Consider the following 18,275-nt stretch of genomic DNA (forward strand, 5'->3'; position numbering starts at 1 on the left):
TCATTTGCTCTCATCCATTACCATATTTTCAATCCAACCAGCTAGATCTGGCAGATTATCTGCCAGATAATTGTATAGTGTGTACCTAGCTTTACAATATTTGACCTGATTATTGAGTTGTTTCAGCTGTTTCTTAAATATTGGCCCAAATTTATCAAGCATCGGAAAGTGATAAATTGTGTGGTGATAAAGTACCAACCAATCGGCTCCCAACTGTCAATTTTAAAACACCGCCTGTAACATGACATTTAGGAGTTGGTTTATTTCAGGCCTGTCTGGTCGTTCAGCTGTGGCTTTTCACCTGAATTGAATGGCATAATCACAAAGGTGACCAGCTGCCTCATTATTTAATGCAGGACTACTTCTGAAAAAATGCTTTTGTTTTAATTAGTACCAAGAAAATATCTATTTTGTACAGACCATACATGGTGGAGGCTGAGGCATGAAACAGTGCAAGTATAATACATTTTAGAGAAGAGAACAAAACAGAAAAAAAATAACATTAGACAGGAAGTCACATTAAGATTTAGGAGATGATTTAAAGTTTTAATGATATCTTTCAATTAAAACCAGCAAAAACCAGCTCTGGCTGCAATTATCAGCAACTTCCTTCATATGCGAATCAGAGGAGTAATTAGGTCAGAAAAATCTTTGCAATGCTTACTAACAGAAAGAATCTAAATTGATTCCAATCAATATCATGTTATTCAGAATACTATGGGATTTAGCTTTACCTTTTCTTATATGTGGTGTACTCTCCATATTCTGTACACTATAATTAATTTACACTAAATATACAGTTGTATTACATTTAAATTAAGTTTATGGAATCTAAGGTTGCCAGCAACTAAAGCTAGTACAATCACACTTTTGATGCGATGGTTTGATCAACCGTACTGCCGTTCGGAAGTCCTGATCACAGTGCCAATAAGTGCATACACACATATACATTACAACAATACTTGTGACTTTCGATTGCATGCTGCCGAAACATTGCAAGAAATTGATTGTACCCAGGGGCGTAACTCCCAGAGGCAATGGAGTCGCCTGCCTCCGGGCTCCAAGCCCTGAAGCGATTGCATGTACAGCAGCACCTGTGTGGTTCGGAGCAGCATCCAAGTATGACCACTGCTCTTCCAAGGAGCTCTGCGGCGCATTTGCTGCTGCTAATAGTTAATTGGTTCTGTCCCATGATCCCTACTAACACCTGCAATAGGGGACAGGACGGCTCCCACCTGGTACCACTCTGCCTGTGCTGCAGCAAGTGACTGTGCACCTACCACTGCTGCTGGACTGTGAGATGGGACCGTCCGGTGATTGCTGATTCTGCATGCTGCAGATAGCTGAATCCATACTTGCCTACCTGACCCTCTCCATGAGGGAGAAAATGCTCTGTTCCTGGACTTTCCTGGTAATGTATGATTGCCATCACCTGTGGTGAGCTAGTTAATTGATAAGAAAGGTGTTTCACCACAGGTGATGGCAATCATACATTACCAGGAAAGTCCAGGAACAGAGCATTTTCTCCCTCATGGAGAGGGTCAGGTAGGCAAGTATGGCTGAATCTCGTGAGTCTGACCCTGACCCACCAGCCGCTGTCATACAGCGTAGCTGGAGTCCTGACAATTTAATGCGGGCTCCGGCCCTGTAAACTGGCTGAGAGTGCTCTCCATATAATTTGTAAGTTGTGGTGTTATATACAGGTGAGACTCAGAAAATTAGAATATCATGCAAAAGTTCATTTATTTCAGTAATTCAACTTAAAAGGTGAAACTAGTATATTATATAGACTCATTACATGCAAAGTGAGATATTTCAAGCCTTTATTATTTATAATTTTGATCATTGTGGCTTACAGCTTAAGAACACCCCAAATTCAAAATCTCAGAAAATTAGAATATTGTAAAAAGGTTCCATATTGTAAGCTCAAAGTTCGCACCCTAATCAGCTAATTAATCCAAACCACCTGCAAAGGGTTCCTGAGTCTTTAAATGGTCTCTCATAGTCCTTTCACACCGCACAAATAACCCGGTATCGGGTCAGTGTGCGGTGTGAAAGCGCCATAGCCAAAATCCTGGGTCGCCTGGCCAGGCAATTCAACCCATTGAATACCAGGTCAATGGCAGCGTAAACGGGCTCCGGGGTCGATACGACCCGGGACCCTTTCACTACAACATGGAGAGGCGGCGCGGAGTTGATCTCATCTCCCAGCGCCGCCCCCACTGCCAGCTCTGCTCCCTGCCACTATGACAACCCGCCCGGCATATTGCCAGGTCGGGGAAGCCAGCAGCGGCATCCAGTGCCGGATTCCACCCGGGAAGGACCCGTTTCCAATTCCCGGGTGGGATCCGGCATTGGCAGTATGAAAAGGGTATCAGTCTGGTTCAGTACAATTCACAATCATGGGAAAGAATGCTGACCTGAGAGTGCAGGAAACCATCATTGACACCCTCCACAAGGAGGGAAAGCCTCAAAAGGAAATTGCTAAAGAAGTTGGATGTTCTCACAGTGCTGTATCAAAGTACATTAATAAAAAAGTTAAGTGGAAGAGAAAAGTGTGGATGAAAAAGGTACGCAAGCAGCAGGGATGACCGCAGCCTGGAGAGGATTGTCAGGAAAAGGCCATTCAAAAGTGTGGGGGAGCTTCACAAGGAGTGGACTGAGGCTGGAGTTAGTGCATCAAGAGCCACCACAAACAGATGGATCCTGGACATGGGCTTCAAATGTCGTATTCCTCTTGTCAAGCCGCTCCTGAACAACAAACAACATCAGAAGCATCTTACCTGGGCTAAAGAAAAAAAGAACTGAGGCCAAATGTAATAGAGTGAGAGTTTCAAAAAGTGAGAGATTTGGTAAGGTTTTGCATTTTTTTCAAGTGGCAATCATTTACACAGCAAGATTAACCTGGTTTTGCAGTGTAAATGATTGCCACTTTTTAAAAAAACTGAAAAACCTTACCAAATCTCTCACTTTCTGAAATTCTCACTCTATTACATTTGGCCCCTGGTCTGTTGCTCAGTGGTCCAAAGTCCTCTTTTCTGATGAGAGCAAATTTTGCATCTCATTTGGAAACCAAGGTCCCAGAGTATGGAGGAAGGATAGAGAGGCACACAATCCAAGATGCTTGAAGTCCAGTGTGAAGTTTCCACAGTCTGTGTTGATTTGGGGAGCCATGTCATCTGCTGGTCTTGGTCCACTGTGCTTTATTAAGTCCAGAGTCAGTGCAGCCGTGTACCAGGACATTTTAGAGCACTTCATGCTTCCTTAAGCAGACAAGCTTTATGGAGATGCTGACTTCATTTTCCAGCAGGACTTGGCACCTGCCCACACTGCCAAAAGTACCAAAACCTGGTTCAATGACCGTAGGATTACTGTGCTGGATTGGCCAGCAAACTCGCCTGACCTGAACCCCATAGAGAATCTATGGGGCATTGCCAATAGAAAGATGAGAGACATGAGACCGAACAATGCAGAAGAGCTGAAGGCCACTATTGAAGCATCCTAGTCTTCCATAACACCTCAGCAGTGCCACAGGCTGATAGAATCCATGCCACACCGCATTGAGGCAGTAATTCATGCAAAAGGGGCCCAAACCAAGTACTGAGTACATATGCATGATTATACTTTTCAGAGTGCCGACAATTCTGTATTTAAAATCCGTTGTTTATTGATTTTATGTAACATTCTTATTTTCTGAGTTTTTGGATTTGGGGTTTTCTTAAGCTGTAAGCCACAATCATCAAAGTATAACAAATATAGGCATGACATATCTCACTTTGCATGTAATGAGTCTATATAATATATTAGTTTCACCTTTTAAGTAGAATTACTGAAATAAATTAACTTTTGCATGATATTATAATTTTTCACCTGTATATACACTATATATACACACACATGCACATATACACACACACCATATTTGTTTTCCCTTTGGCGCCAAACACCAACTTGCCTCCGGGCGACTGGGATGAACTTACGCCCCTGATTGTACCAGCATACACACTCTCCCGATTGTGGGCTGCACTCCTAGGAGGTGTACCTAAAATTAGCATAATGGGTTGGGAGGGGTGAGATTAGGAATCCAAAACTTGCCTCCCGGAAAAACCTCGCCATTTTCTGAGCTGGTTTAAATACAGTGCATTAGTTTGTGTAATTCCCCAGCAGTAGTGTAAGTTTGACAAAAAAGAATGTTAGTGCTTGTATTCTTGCTGCTATGCAGGGCCGGTGCAAGGTTTCTCGACACCCTAGCCAAAACTTCAGCCTGCTTGTAACCGCCTTCCCCCTCAACCAAAGCCATACACCAGTACCTATTTTCCAGCCCATGAGGTGAAAGTGTGTACTTAGCATCTTAGAAGTTCAACAGCTACAATCTGCATTAAGTTTAACAAAGATACATCTCTCAGAGTTATCCTTAAATTTTTGATAAGCAGACTCAGGGCTGCCCCCTCAGATCCTGGCACCCTAAGCAGCAGCCTAATAGTAGAGCCAGCCCTGCACTTACACATAATGCCCACAGTAGTAGTGTCACTTACATATAATACATATGGTAGTGGTGCTGCTTACATATAATATACACAGTAGTAGTACCGCTCGGAATCTCAGGGCCTGTTACAAGTGTCCCCTTTGCTCCCCACTGTTGTCGGGTCTGTGTACACATAATGACAGACATAATGCCCCTTACACATATGCCCCGCATTATTAAATGCCCTTATACACATGACAGACATAATGGCCCTAATGCTGGGTACACACTGGTAGATATACTGTATCTGCAGATCAATTGATCTGCAGATATATCTATGGACGGACTAGGCAGTGTGTTGAGCACACACACTGCCCGATCCGTCGGGATTGACGTCACAAACTGGATGGGTATGTACATGCGTCCGCCCAGTTCAGTCATCAATCACCTCCGGCTGCTGCAGCGTGTGTATGGGCGGTCGGCTGACCGCCTGTACACACACAGCAATGCGCCAATATATCACTACATATATAGTCTGTCGGCTGTGCTGCAGGGCCGACGCGATATGTCTGTGAACAATGGCTTTCACGGAGATATCGCGTGTACACACTGGCCGATGGACCAGCTATATTGAACAGCCGATATATCGGCCAGTGTGTACACATATGCCCCACCTTTTTACATTCCCTTATATACATGACAGACATAATGGCCCTGTTACACTGCCAATCTCTTAACACTTGCAATTGCAACCCCCCACCACCTCCACAGTACTCACCTAGCTGAAGGTATTAAACAGCCACGTACTATGTAGGTTGAGCAGCCGGTCCGCAGCCAGTCACTCCACACTCATAGGAGGAGTCCGGGACCTGGGAGAGCTGGGGAGGCAGCAGCAGCGGAGGCAGACATGCGCGGATCGCGGCCTCACACACAGTAGACTCTACAACACCTCCTTGATGTGTTCCACCGCAAACATTTTCCACCCACCGCTGCCAGCTCACTCCCGCCGCTAGCAGCATAGGGAGGGGGGTTGGGTAACATGAGGGATGCAATCATAGGAGGGGGGGGTGGTGGGAAAAATGCGGGATGCGATCGCAGGGGGTAACATGCGGGAGGGTGCTGTCACGGTGCTGGCCAGAAATATGAAGGGTTCTATCGCGGAGGTGGGAGGATTGCGGAAAGAGAAACAGTAAGCACGCAGACAATAACATTTTACATAAGAGCCACACTGCTTATCAGTGCCGGCTGATTACAGTTGGGGGGTGCAGCTGCAGCATAGCTGCTCAGCCGTGAAACTCAGCCAGCTGAGCTAAGGGAATAAAGGAAGTTTTCTTTCATCGGCAGTGTGCAGCACCACCCTCCAGTGGCCGGCGCCAATAGGCAGCTGCCTAAAGCTGCCTAGTGGTGGCGCAGGCCTTGCTGCTATGGCAACAACACTGCAAGCTATCAAGAGGAGAAAGAGGAACATAAATCGGAGTTGCTGGACCAAGGATTGGCTGCAGATCCGAAACACCCTCTCCCACATGCCTCTGGCTAAGGAGATACGCAAGAACAACCCTGATGACTGTAGGAATTTATTACGAATGGATGACTCATTCTACCAGGAGCTTCTCTGGTCAGTAATCTCACTCATACAAAGGGGGGGGGGGGGGGGGCACTTATATGAGGAGGCCCATTTCTCCTAAGCAGAGATTGGTGGCTAAACTGCACTACCTTGCTAAAGTCAGGACACTGGCTGATCTCTGGTACAGCACTGCCATATTATCTCAGGCCCTGGGGGATCATACCTGACACCTGTGAGGCCATAATTGAAGTCCTGCACAATAAATACATTAAGGTAAATATAAATGAACCACACAGTAGTTGAAACATATTTTAGTAAAGAAGTAACCATTATATAATGTGACATAAATAAGAAACATATATATATATATATAGATATATATAGATAGATAGATAGATAGATAGATAGATAGATAGATAGATAGATAGATAGATAGATGTATAAACTATTACAAAAATGTCTATACAATATAGACACTATATAACATTAAAAGTTAGCAACTCAAACAACTATATAAAAAATACAACTCTACATATTTTAGTGAGGAAATGATGGGGCTGGAGGAGACTGTTCCCTCAAGCAACCAGAGGAGCGGTCCCTCCAGCACAGATGGGACAAAAGAAAGCATGGTACCTAATCAGATTGTGGTGGTAGGGGATTCTATTATCAGGAAGATAGCAATCTGCTACCAGGACCATGTTCGCTGTACAGTATGTTGTCTCCTGGGTACTTGGGTACGGCACATTCACGGACTGGGTAGAAAGATTGTTGGGAAGGGCTGGGAAAGACCCAGCGGTCTTGGTGCACGTTGGCACCAACGACAAAGTTAGTGGTAGATGGGATGTTATTAAGAAAGATTATAGAGATTTAGGCCAGAAACTAAAGGCAAGGACATCTAAGGTAATATTCTCCAAAATATTACCCGTGCTATGCGCTAGCCCAGGGAGGCAGAATGAGATTAGGGATGTAAATGTGTGGCTTAGAACTGGTGTAGCAAAGAGGGGTTTGTGTTCCTGGAATACTGGGCGGACTTCTCAGTCATGAGCCATTTTTTGTTGTTGCAGTGGATTGTACCTGAATGAGGAGGGAGCAGTAGTGCTGGGGGGAAGGATGGTTAGAAGGTTGGAGGAGTTTTTAAACTTGGTGCCTGGGGGGAGGGTTTAGCTAGAAACTACGGGTCATGCAGTGAGGATGGAGGTAGTGAACAAAATGGGGGAGATGAAGGGGGAGGGAAAGAGCAGTCAGCAAGGCAATTAACATGGGTATTACCAAAGGTATTGCTAAAACACTAACTAATGACGATTATGTGTCATCATTACTGCATATAGAAATTTATGTCCCTAACACAAGGGGAAATACTTATCTTAATTGTATGTATGTAAACACTAGAGGCCTTACAGGCAAAAAGGGGGAACTAGAAGTCCTTGCAGCAAGCAAACAGTATGGTATTATAGGCATTACTGAAACGTGGTGGGACGAATCTCATGATTGGACAGTCAATCTAGAGGGTTATATGCTACTCAGGAGAGATAGATTAAGTAAATGGGGTGGAGGGTTATGTCTTTACGTAAAGCCATTTTTAAAAACTGATATATGGGAAGATATTCACGAGAGGACTGGAAATACTGTTGAGACGTTATGGGTAGAAATTGCATGTGGGGGAAAGGGAACAAAAAAGATAGTGTTGGGGCAACTAATCGAGGAACCAACTAGGAAAAATGCAACCTTATACCTGATATTAACTAACAATGGGGAATTGATATCAATTATTATAGTAGGGTAGCCCATAGGAAACAGCGACCACAATATGGTCACATTCAATATCAGTTATCATAAGCAGTCCTATATTGGCTCAACTAGGACTCTGAACTTGAGCAAAGCCAACTTGGACATGACGAGGGAAGCTTTAAGGGACATTGAATGGGAAATTTTGTTTCAAGGAAAAAATACTACAGAGAAATGGGAGGTATTAAAATAACTGCTCATTCTTAATACTCGCAAATTTATTCCCATGGGCAGCAAACAAAAGACTAAAAATTTCAAACCAATGTGGCTTAACAAAAAGATTAAGGAACTAATGGTCAAAAAAAGGCGAGTATTCAAAAAATACAAATCAGACGGGAATGTGAAGTCAATCCAGCACTATAAGGATCGTAACAAAATATGCAAAAAAGTAATAATAGCAGCTAAAGTAGAAACTGAAAAGCTAGTAGCAAAGGAAAGCAAATCAAACCCAGTTTTTTTTTTTTAAATATATCAACAGCAAAAGATTAAAGAAGGAGGGTATAGGGCCTTTAAAGGACAAGCTGGGAGTCTTAATCAAAAAACGATAATGACATTGCAGATAAATGAAATTAGTTTTTCTCATCGGTATTCACAAGAGAGGACCAGATGCAAGGATTAACACACAATCTCAACAAACATAATGTCTCACTGCAAAGTGCATATTTAAGTGAGGAGGTAGTGTGTCACCAATTAAAAAAAATGAAGATTAATAAGTCACCTGGTCCCGACGGAATTCACCCAAGGGTTCTCATGGAGCTTCACTCTGAATTAGCAAGAATGCTATTTTTGATCTTCAATGACTCACTTACATCAGGCATGGTTCCCAAAGACTGGCATATAGCAGAAGTAATGCTGATATTCAAAAAGGGAAGTAAAGCCGAACCGGGTAATTATAGACCAGTTAGTCTTACATCTATAGAGGGGAAAGTACTGGAAGGTACAGTATTCTAAGGGATAGTATACAGAAATTCATTGAAGCCAATAAGGTTACTAATAGAAAACAACATGGATTTGTGAAGGATAGATCATGTCAAACAAACTTACAGTACTAGGTTTTTATGAAACGGTTAGTGCAAACCTTGATCAGGGTAAGGAGGTGGATGTAATCTTTTTAGACTTTGCTAAAGCTTTCGACACATTACCGCACATGAGACTTATCTATAAGTTACAAGAAATAGGGCTAGGGAGCACAATATGCACTTGCATCAGAAATTGGTTCGATAATAAGTGTCACTGACCTGGGTTGGGAGTGTTGAGAACTCGGGGGTTCTTCCGATGATAGGGAAGAGGAACCACAGCTGGGCCAGAGCAGGGATGGCCGGATGTAGGTTTTCCTCATGCAGAACTTAGCCATTGTAACTGACGTGTAATGCTAAAGAATTAGTTGTGGCCAAGGCTTGGGGCCGATGCTGAAGTAAACAGAAGAATGAAGAACTTGTGAGCGATGTTGAAGAAATGAATGAAGATTTGAGAATGATGTTGAAGCACACAGAAGAATGAAGAACTTGTGAGCGATGCTGAAGAGATGAATGAAGATTTGAGAACGATGTTGAAGCACACAGAAGATTGAAGAACTTGTGAGTGATGCTGAAGAAATAAATGAGGATTTGAGATTCAGTGTAACTCTGGAAGTTTGGGAGGCATTCCACTTAGGGATACCCTGTAATACTGGAAGCACAGGAGGTGTCCAACTGAGAGATACACTGTAACGCTGGTAACGCAGAGAATGTCCCACTGAGTGATACACTGTAATGCTGGTAGCACAGGGAAAGTTCCACTGAGTGATACACTGCAACGCTGGTAGCACGGGGAAGGTTCCACTGAGTGATACACTGTAACACTGGTAGCACAAGGAAGGTTCCACTGAGTGATACACTGTAACGCTGGTAGCACAGGGAATGTCCCACTGAGAGATACTCTGTAATGCTGGTAGCACGGGGAATGTCCCACTGAAAGATACTCTGCAACGCTGGAACACAGGAGACGTTCAGCTTGAGAACACGCTGAACGCTGCTAGCACTGGTGATCATTGGAAAGACGATACTCAGGCGCAGGGGCTCTGTACGGCGTCTGCCTTTGAACTTCCCGCCCTCTCCCGATTGGCGGAAGGGGACGATGACATCAACCGCTCACCACGCTCTCGTGGATGCCGGGCGCAATGGCGGCGCCCACACCCCGGGAACCCGCCGGAGGCAGCGCCAGCAAGACGCGATGACCTGGAGCCCACCGGGGGCGACGACCGCCGGGAGACCCAGCGCACCCAGAGCGGTAAGCGCGGCAGCCGCAGCACCGCGAGTGTGACAGTACCCCCTCCTCTAGGAGTGGCCCCTGGACACTTTCCTGGTTTCGTTGGATGTTTAGAGTGAAAGATCCGGACTAGTCGGGGAGCAGTGACTTCAGAAGCTTTGACCCAGCTCCTCTCCTCAGGACCATAACCTTTCCATTCTACCAGATACTGTAAATTCTTGTGAAGATAACGAGAGTCAAGAATAGTTTTGATTTCAAATTCTGTTCCAGCTTCAGTCTCTACCGAGGTTGGGCTAGGAGACTCCAAATGAAACCGATTTAAAATGAGGGGACGAAGGAGAGAAACATGGAAAGAATTTGGTACCCGAAAGTGGGAAGGCAATCCCAATTTGCAGACAACAGGGTTCAGGACTTGCAAAACGGGGTACGGACCGATGAACCTCGGAGCAAACTTCATAGCGGGTACACTTAAACGAAGATTGCGGGTAGAGAGCCATACCCTGTCACCAACTTTGTATTGAGGAGCTGCTCGCCGTTTTCTATCCGCAAAGAATTTGTAGCGGCCAGAAATTTTCTTGAGATTAGCATGAACCCTACTCCAGATTTGACTGAAGTGCCGGAGAGTGGAAGCTGCAGCAGGAACATCCTCCGAAGGAAAAATTGGTAATTCTGGGACTCGTGGATAGAATCCGTAATTAATGAAGAAGGGGACTCACCAGTGGAAGAGTGGTACAGATGATTTTGGCCAAACTCGGCCCAGGGTAACAGTTCCACCCAATCGTACTGTGAAGGAGAGAGATAAACGCGGAGAAAAGTCTCTAAATCTTGATTGATTGACACGTTCAGTTTGCCCATTGGTTTGTGGATGGTAAGCAGATGAGAACTTGAGTTTTATTTGTAAGGCTGAGAAGAGGGCCCTCCAAAATCTAGCAGTGAACTATACCCCTCGATCAGAGACTATCTCCCGAGGTAACCCGTGCAGGTGGAAGTGTTCACGAATAAATAGTAAAGCCAACTTGGGAGCAGTTGGTAAACCGGTCAACGGAACAAAATGTGCCATTTTTGAAAAGCGTCAATAGTCACCCAGATGGTATTGTAACCCTTGGAGAGGGGTAATTCGGTAATAAAGTCCATAGAAATATGGGTCCATGGTTTCTTAGGAATGGACAGTGGACGAAGCAACCCCGCAGGAGGCAGACGAAGAGTTTTGTGTTGAGCACATTGAGGACATGAATTGACATAATCTTGTATATCCTTCTTCATGGTGTCCCACCAATATGACCTTCATAGAAATTCACACATTTTTTGAACTCAAGGATGACCGGAAAACTTGGAGATATGAGCCCACTGCAGTAACTTTGGTCTAAATTCAACTGGTACAGACATTCTCCCAGGAGGAGGACCCAGAGAGGTGGGAGCTGCTGAAATAGAGACTGAGAATTAAACTCTTTTCAAAGGAATTCTCAGCATCCGAGGCCGTTAAAGAACGAGACAGAGCATCAGCCTTAGCATTAAGAGTCCCAGCCCGGTACTTAATAATGAACGAGAACCGAGTGAAGAAGAGCGCCCACCTATCTTGATGGGGTTTCAAGCACTGGGCCGTCTTGATATACAACAAGTTCTTGTGATCGGTGTAAATAGTAATTAGGTGTTTAGCACCTTCCAGTAAGTACCTCCATTCTTTTAGGGCAGATTTTATTGCTAAAAGTTCCTGCTCTCCAATGGTGTAGTTTCATTCAGCAGTAGATAACTTACGAGAATGGAAACCACATGGATGTAACTTCCCATCAGAAGAGTACTGTGAAAGGACGGCACCGATGCCTACTGAGGAAGCATCGACTTCCAAGAAGAATGGTTTTGAGAAATTCGGTTGTTGGAGTATCGGAGCAGACATAAAGGCTGATTTCAACCGGGCAAACGCTTCTACAGCTTCGGAAGACCAGAGACTTGGGTCAGACCCCTTTTTGGTTAGGGCAGTAATGGGTGCAACGATGGTAGAAAATCCCTTAAGGAATTTCCGGTAGTAATTTGCAAAGCCCAGGAATCTTTGTACCGCTTTCAAGGAGAGAGGCCGAATGGCAGTGAGTTTTTCCGGATCCATGCGAAGCTCCGTACCCGAGATGACATAACCGAGGAACGGAATCGAAGGGACCTCAAAGATACATTTGGAAATCTTGCCGTAGAGACGATTCCTTCGTAAGCAAAGAAGTACTTCTTTGACCTCTACTCTGTGCTCTGCAAGATTCTTAGAAAATATCAGAATGTCATCCAAGTACACCACTATGCTTTGGTATAACATATCTCGGATGATTTCATTTACAAATCCCTGAAAAATGGCAGGGGCATTGCTGAGGCCAAACGGCATTACCAGATATTCGTAATGCCCATCCCTGGTATTGAAGGCCATCTTCCATTCGTCCCCCTGTCGGATACGTATCAGATTATAGGCTCCTCTTAAGTCAAGCTTAGTGAAGACGTGGGCTCCACAAACCCTATCAAATAGCTCAGTAATTAGCTGCAAAGGGTATTTGTTCTTAACGGTGATATCGTTTAAGCCACGATAATCAATACATGGTCTTAACCCCCCGTCCTTCTTCTTCACGAAAAAGAAACCTGCTCCAGCCGGGGAGGTAGAGGGGCGAATGAATCCTTTCAGTAGATTAGATTTGATATAGTCCGACATAGCTTGGGTCTCAGGTAATGACAAGGGATATGTGCGTCCCCGGGGTGGCATTTTCCCTGGGATAAGCTCAATGGGACAGTCCCAGGTTCTATGGGGTGGTAGCTGATCGGCCGCCTGTTCCGAGAACACATCTGTGAACTCCCGATAGGCCTCCGGAATGAGCTCCTCATCCAACTTGGAAGATGCAAGGAGCGGGTAAACAGGAGTGAGACAACTAGAGTGACAAAACGAACTCCAGGACAATATTTGTGAAGACTTCCAGTCGACGTGAGGGTTGTGAATTTTAAACCAAGGTAGACCAAGAACAAGATCGTGAGGCATCTCCGGAATTACTAGAAACTACAAATGTTCTTGATGCAGAGCTCCGACCTGCAGCTTGATTGGCTTTGTGCGACTTGTAATAAGACCATTAGATATTTTGGTACCATTGATGGCAGTCAACGTTATAGGTCGTTTGACAGACTGTAACTGTAAACCCAGACTCTGAACACAAGAAAGAGAAACAAAATTTCCTGCAGCCCCAGAGTCCAGCAGGGCCTTAACAGGTTTGGCTATAGACTCAGAAAACAGAGACACGGAGAGTAAACAATCCACTGTCGGAGAAGATTTAGATGTAACCCCTAACTTGACTCCTCCGGAACAAGCTAGGCCTGCCCGTTTCCCGGACGGGACTTGAAGAACTTGATAAAGTGATCCGTGGCTCCGCAGTAGAGGCAGAGTTTACCCTCACGACGGCGCTGTCGTTCCTCCGGGGACAGTCGGGATCGGTTAATTTGCATGGGTTCGTCCGGACTCGGGGTAACTGTTTGCTTAGGTGGGAGAAGCCGGAATCTGGATCGATCCGACCGACTACGTTCGCCACCTCGTTCCTGCATGCGAAGATCCACCTTGACACAGAGTGAGATCAACTCTTCTAAAGGATCCGGCAGATCCCTAGTGACCAGCTCGTCCTTCAGACGGTCAGAGAGCCCGTTCCAGAAAGCGGCCCTGAGAGCATCATTATTCCAGCGTAGTTCTGAGGCAATGGTCTGGAAGTGAACCACATACTGTCCCACAGAACGGGAGCCTTGACGGACTCGGAGTAGGTCCGAGGAAGCAGCGGTCGTTCTGCCGGGCTCATCAAAAATCCTTCGGAATGACGCAATGAAATTAGTGTAACTGGAAACCAATGGGTCAGATCGTTCCCACAACGGAGACACCCAATCCAACGCTGAACCTTCAAGCAAGGAAATAATGTATGCCACTTTGGACCGATCCGTGGGGAAATTGTGTGAGAGAAGTTCAAAATGCACCTCGCATTGGTTGAGAAAACCACGGCAATTCTTTGGATTCCCATTATAGCAAGAGGGAGTGGGAAGCTGAAGGCGTGACCTGGTTCCAGACGAGGATTGAACATTACTGGAGACGACTACTGGAGCGGGTACTGGAGCAGGAGCCGGAACTACTGAAGCCAGGGAGGCCTGAATTTGATCCAGCCGGCCGGATAATTCCTGGAGATACTGCATAACCTGGCTCTGTGCCGCCTCCTGACTCTGAACTCGGGAAGCCAAGTTTTGGATGGCGCTTGACTCTGGGTTCCGATCCCCCGGGTCCATGTGGCCTGAGTATACTGTCACTGACCTGGGTTGGGAGTGTTGAGAACTCGGGAGTTCTTCCGATGATAGGGAAGAGGAACCACAACTGGGCCGGAGCAGGGATGGCCGGATGTAGGTTTTCCTCACGCAGAACTTAGCCGTTGTAACCGACGTGTAATGCTAAAGAATTAGTTGTGGCCAAGGCTTGGGGCCAATGCTGAAGTAAACAGAAGAATGAAGAACTTGTGAGCGATGTTGAAGAAATGAATGAAGATTTGAGAACGATGTTGAAGCACACAGAAGAATGAAGAACTTGTGAGCGATGCTGAAGAGATGAATGAAGATTTGAGAACGATGTTGAAGCACACAGAAGATTGAAGAACTTGTGAGTGATGCTGAAGAAATAAATGAGGATTTGAGATTCAGTGTAACTCTGGAAGTTTGGGAGGCATTCCACTTAGGGATACCCTGTAATACTGGAAGCACAGGAGGTGTCCAACTGAGAGGCGCACTGTAACGCTGGTAACGCAGAGAATGTCCCACTGAGTGATACACCGTAACGCTGGTAGCACAGGGAAAGTTCCACTGAATGATACACTGTAACGCTGGTAGCACGGGGAAGGTTCCACTGAGTGATACACTGTAACGCTGGTAGCACAAGGAAGGTTCCACTGAGTGATACACTGTAACGCTGGTAGCACGGGGAAGGTTCCACTGAGTGATACACTGTAACGCTGGTAGCACAGGGAATGTCCCACTGAGAGATACTCTGTAAATGCTGGTAGCACAGGGAATGTCCCACTGAAAGATACTCTGCAACTCTGGAACACAGGAGACGTTCAGCTTGAGAACACGCTTAACGCTGCTAGCACTGGTGATCATTGGAAAGACGATACTCAGGCGCCGGGGCTCTGTACGGCGTCTGCCTTTGAACTTCCCGCCCTCTCCCGATTGGCGGAAGGGGCCGATGATGTCACCCGCTCACCGCGCTCTCGTGGATGCCGGGCGCAATGGCGGCGCCCACACCCCGGGAACCCGCCGGAGGCAGCGCCAGCAAGATGCGACGACCTGGAGCCCACTGGGGGCGACGACCGCCGGGAGACCCAGCGCACCCGGAGTGGTAAGCGCGGCAGCCGCAGCACCGCGAGTGTGACAATAAGCAGCAGCGCATTGTGGTAAATAGAACTTTTCAAATTGGACTAAAGTACTAAGTGGTGTGCCACAAGGGTCTGTACTTGGACCGCTATTGTTCAACATCTTCATTAACGATCTAGCAGTAGATCTAGAGAGCATGGTGTAAATGTTTGCAGACGGTACCAAATTGTGTAAGGTTATAAATACGGAGGGAGATGCTGAGTCTCTTCAGAACGACTTAGTTAAACTGGAAAAGAAAATGGGTACCAGCGCTGGCTGAATTCAGCCAGCACTGGTACCCATTTTCTTTTCTACTATTTCGTTTTTGAGGAACTGACCTTCCTCCTACCTGCTGCTGTTGGCCGCGCACCTGCTTATTTGTTATTTATACTTTCTAGTTAAACTGGAAGCATGGGCAGCAAAATGGAGAATGAGGTTCAATACAGACAAGTATAAGGTAATGCACTTTGGTAGCAAGAACAAAAATAACACCTACATACTAAATGGGGTAAAATTAGGGGATTCTGTACTGGAAAAAAAACTTATGTGTTCACATAGATAGCAAACTAAGCAGCAGTACCCAAAGTAGGATTGAAGCAAATAAGGCTAACAAGGTATTAGCATGTATAAAGTGGGGAATTGACGCAAGGGATGAGAGTGTTATACTCCCATTATATAAATCCCTAGTGAGGCCACATCTTGAATAATGTGCACAATTTTGGGCACTATACTACAAAAATGATATTCTGGAACTAGAAATGGTTCAGAGGCGGGCAACCAAACTAATTAAGGGGATGGGGACACTGGATTACGAGGAAAGGCTAGCAAGCCTAAGCATGTTTACACTGGAAAAGAGGAGACTAAGAGGGACATGATCAACATCTACAAATATATAAGGGGACAATACACAGAGCTTGCGGAGATCTGTTTTTGGTAAGATCAACACAGAGGACAAGTGGACACCTGCTTAGGTTGGAGGAGAGGAGATTTTGCACACAGAGACATAAAGGTTTCTTCACAGTAAGTACAATACGTGTTTGGAATTTCCGGCCTGAGAGAGAAGTAATGGCGGACTTGGTCAACACCTTTAAGAGTGGGCTAGATACAGTAAGTACCTAATGGATAAGGATATACAGGGTTCTGGTGCGTAGTAATGCAATATAGTTATTAAATAGAAAAAAAAGAGGAATAAACACAATGGCCGACATTAGAAATAGACAAATTAAGTCATAAAAATAATACAGCGTAGGTGACCACAAATAGGTTGAACTGGATGGACAAATTGTCTTTTTCAACCTCAGAAACTATGATGTCTGACTGATCCACTCCTTTCCGCAACCTCTTGAGTCCCCATCTCTGTGCTGGTTGTTGGCTGCTGGGGGAAGGGCTTGAGCTTGGAGGCTGCATTGATAGGTGGGATGGTTGATGGGTGCTGGGAATGGGGGTTGAGCAGAACAGTAGTGATGGAGTGCTGGTATGGTCAATTGGTGTTGATCCCCCTTCTTATGTCAAAATAAAAGGCTGTGTAAACAAATGGTAAAAAAAAGGTATCTGAAATTAATGGATGTGACACTTGAAGTTTGAAGTTATTTTTTTTTTTGTAGTTTCCTAATGCGGTTTAAGAGTGGATAACTGTTGCCAAAGACTTTGAAGAACAATGGAATCTCCCTAATTATGGTGGAGCCATCGATGGGAAACATTCACATCATGCCTGATGCAGAAAAACGTTATAGAGAACTACAGCACCTATGAGAGCTGCAGTGGAGATGTCTATAGGATGTCACTCAACAACAACAACTATGTCAACAAGAAAATGTAGACATCACCTCTGTGATCATCACATATAAATGGTTGATATAATCAATTAATTTCAAGAATGTAAATGGTATTCGTTATGTCTCTAGGAGTCCAAAGTCTTTCAATAAACATATGAGGATAAGCGTATAACAGATTTGTTCTGATGACGTTCTCCTTTTCTTAACTTCTCCTACATGAGAAATGTAACATTGAGGGAGGCAATAGCATTCGTACCGTACTCACGTTGGAACGTGCAGTTTTTCTCATATAAAGGTATCTTTTATTTTCGTGTCTCGTAATCCTCGATGTAATCTCCCACATCGAAACATGTATAATAATAATAATAGTGGATCCTTCCACTACAACTACAAAGGATTCTTTAGCCTTGTCTTACCGGCCACTGTGAATGCCAAAAAGAATTTTTGTATGTGGACATTGGAAAACATGGTAGAGTTTCTGATAGTGGGGCCATGGAGCACATTGTGTTTCATGACAAGCTAAAAAACAATACCTTGAACTTGCCCTCAAGAGACAAATCTACTTATGGCATTAATTATGTATTTGTGGCTGATGATGCCTTTGCTTTGCATCACCATGTATTAAAACCTTGCACGCAAACGTCACTCACTAAAGAGACAAGGATTTTTAATTACAGGTTGTCTAGAGCTAGTTGAGTGGTAAAAAAATGCCTTTGGTATCCTGAGCAACTGGTTTCACTTTTCCATACACCAATTAACCTTCGGCTAGAGAAAATAGATAACGAGGTGATGATGTGCTGTGTATTGCACAACTATTTGTGCCATAAAGCATGCACAATGCCACTGAGGATACAGATTGTTTACAGGAAGCAATAGAATTCACTCCTTTGGAGGGTAAGCTGTAATACCAGTGCACGTACCAAATTTAGCCATGAAGAGTTTTTGATGTATTTTAATGGTGGCCGGCACTCACATATCCCTACAACTTGCTCCAGTGCACAATTCAAGTTCCAGATATCACCCAATAAAGAAGGCACTCAGAGACAAA

At 44.9% G+C, this 18,275-nt stretch overlaps 1 long non-coding RNA gene across 1 annotated transcript in view; it reads left to right on the forward strand.

The window, feature by feature from the left end:
- The window catches only part of LOC134935212 (uncharacterized), a 41,277-nt gene extending 23,878 nt beyond the window's left edge, over positions 1 to 17,399 (forward strand). Inside the window, exon 2 of the long non-coding RNA XR_010179988.1 lies at positions 17,057 to 17,399. This is a non-coding gene — a long non-coding RNA (uncharacterized LOC134935212). The remainder of the gene's footprint in view (positions 1 to 17,056) is intronic.
- Positions 17,400 to 18,275: the final 876 nt, after the last annotated feature.

The sequence above is a fragment of the Pseudophryne corroboree genome, chromosome 6 (genome assembly GCF_028390025.1).
Source record: "Pseudophryne corroboree isolate aPseCor3 chromosome 6, aPseCor3.hap2, whole genome shotgun sequence".
Taxonomy (NCBI): domain Eukaryota; kingdom Metazoa; phylum Chordata; class Amphibia; order Anura; family Myobatrachidae; genus Pseudophryne; species Pseudophryne corroboree.